We start from the raw sequence: 1,961 nt of genomic DNA, 5'->3' as shown, positions 1-1,961 counted from the left end.
GGGGGGCTAGCGCCACCGAAGTAGGGCGCCAAGCGGAGCAAGTGGCGATCAAGACCCAGCCCTCCGAGCGGCAATCGCCTGCCGCCAACCAGCCGAGCACTCGTGTCATATCAAGGTGGGCTCTGGCTCCTGCCTGCTCGACTTGAGGAAGTCCACAAACAGGAGCAGATTTGGCTACGCAGCAGAGTGCTCGGCTCGCGCGGGGCCGGGCACGGGCCGCGAAGAGCACCGCCACGACGTGCGATGTACGTTAGCGTTATCCCCGCCTGCCCCCCCCCGACCCCCTCCACCGCGACCGCGGCTCACACTCGGCGGGTGGCGCGGCTCGACGCGGCACGGTTGGGGCCTCCCCGACGAGCACCGGGACCGGGCTCGAGCCGAACAAGAGCCGAGCCACGCCGAGCCGCGCTCAGTCACAACACAGGTTGAATCAATAATCCTGCGCAAGCAGACGAACATGTCCCATTCATCCTGGAGCCCTGCTTGCTCGGGGGTCCTACATGAGAGGAGGTACAGGGCTTAATCAGGTACTCAGCCCGAGGGAAGAGAGGTGGGTGCAGGCCGTGCGAAACCAACCTAACCTAACCCACGGCCAGGCCCGGCAGGCCTCGCAAAGCCCGCAGTCCGCCTGACCCAAGGTGCCGAGTCGCGCCTAGGATAAGGGTTGATAGTCTTATCAATGCCTCTCACCACTAACGACTACCCCGCCCAGCCAGGGGGGGACGGGCCGGGGCCGGGGGGGCCGGGGCGACACCACCACTGGGTGCTTGGCGCCACGAGCGAGGCCCAGAGGGCTCCGCAAAGTGCGCGGGGTTGCGGGGGCTCGCCTCCTGTGCTGGGGCTGGGGCAACAAGGGGCAGGGCCCCGGGGGCTGGCGCGGGCACGGCGCGGCTCGACGCGGCTCGGCCCGGGCGCAGCAGAAAGCAGAGTTACCGGTTCCAGCTCGCTGACCGAGACAGGGACGGGTTGGGGCCGTGCCGTGCCCGGCCCTCCAGGAGGGTACCGTAGAGAGCTCCTCGTTAGCTGCACCCGAAAAGTACCCGCGGGGACTTGCGCCGGCCCCGTCCCTGTTGCTGGCGCTCTGAGGCAGCTCAGCTGGCGGCCAGCGCACTCACTCGCAGGCACTTCCCACGACTCCCCGTCCTCGCGCCCCTCAGTCCTGTCCATTCCCTGGCTCCGCAGCTCCCCGCGCTCCTCCGGACCCCGGCCCCGACGCTGACGACGGCCCGCGGGCCGCGGCCCGCGCCGCGCACTCACTCACCTCACAGAGAAAAGGGAGGGCGTCGGGTATCACAACAGCTGACGATATTCTCGAACGCGCGGACAAAGATCAGGCACTAGCTTCACCTCACACGCGAACCACAACAAACGCACACGTCCACAGGTGACAAGAAGAAGCATCTTCCACGGCGAGCGACTCAGGTGACCGACTGCGGATCACTCCGGCCACACATACACAAACACACGCACACCAAAACAAGGCCATGGACGGACGCAGGCGCGCGCCAAGCAGAAAGTAATCGATGTCGTAGAGAAGTCGATCACTCGAGTCGACAGAGCGAGCGCCACGCGTGCACTTCATGCACGGCGAGAACGGATCGCGGACGATGAATGGAAAGGGAATTCCTAGGCGAATGAACAGGACACATTAGGGAATTCCATTCGACCTACAGAAGAATTCACAGTTTCACAGCATTCCAGGGGCATGCGTCACGTTAAATATGTCGAGACTATCGAGCGCAGCCACTCTCGAGCGAGGGATCGAGGGTCCGGCAGCAGACGCCACGCGAGACGCGGTGCGGCGCGGCGGCCGCGGAGAGCGATGCGGCGGGGCCTATGCGGCTCGCCACGGAGCGGCGCCGCGCGGCACGGCGGGCGCGGCAGGACGGTCGTGGGGGCGGGGCGGCCGGGGCCGGGGCCCGGCCACCGCTGAGAGGACGCGAGCAAGAGAGGGGTCGGGG

General features: G+C 66.9%; 1 protein-coding gene across 2 annotated transcripts in view; it reads right to left on the bottom strand.

The window, feature by feature from the left end:
• The window catches only part of LOC113207952 (paired amphipathic helix protein Sin3a), a 21,722-nt gene that overhangs the window by 9,932 nt on the left and 9,829 nt on the right, over window positions 1-1,961 (bottom strand). The gene's annotated exons all lie outside the window — the stretch shown is intronic.

The sequence above is a fragment of the Frankliniella occidentalis genome, unplaced genomic scaffold, assembly GCF_000697945.3.
Source record: "Frankliniella occidentalis isolate FOCC.00 unplaced genomic scaffold, Focc_3.1 Scaffold116, whole genome shotgun sequence".
NCBI lineage: Eukaryota > Metazoa > Arthropoda > Insecta > Thysanoptera > Thripidae > Frankliniella > Frankliniella occidentalis.
The sequence above is the reverse complement of the archived record's forward strand: the minus strand, read 5'-3'. Positions and strand labels throughout refer to the sequence as shown.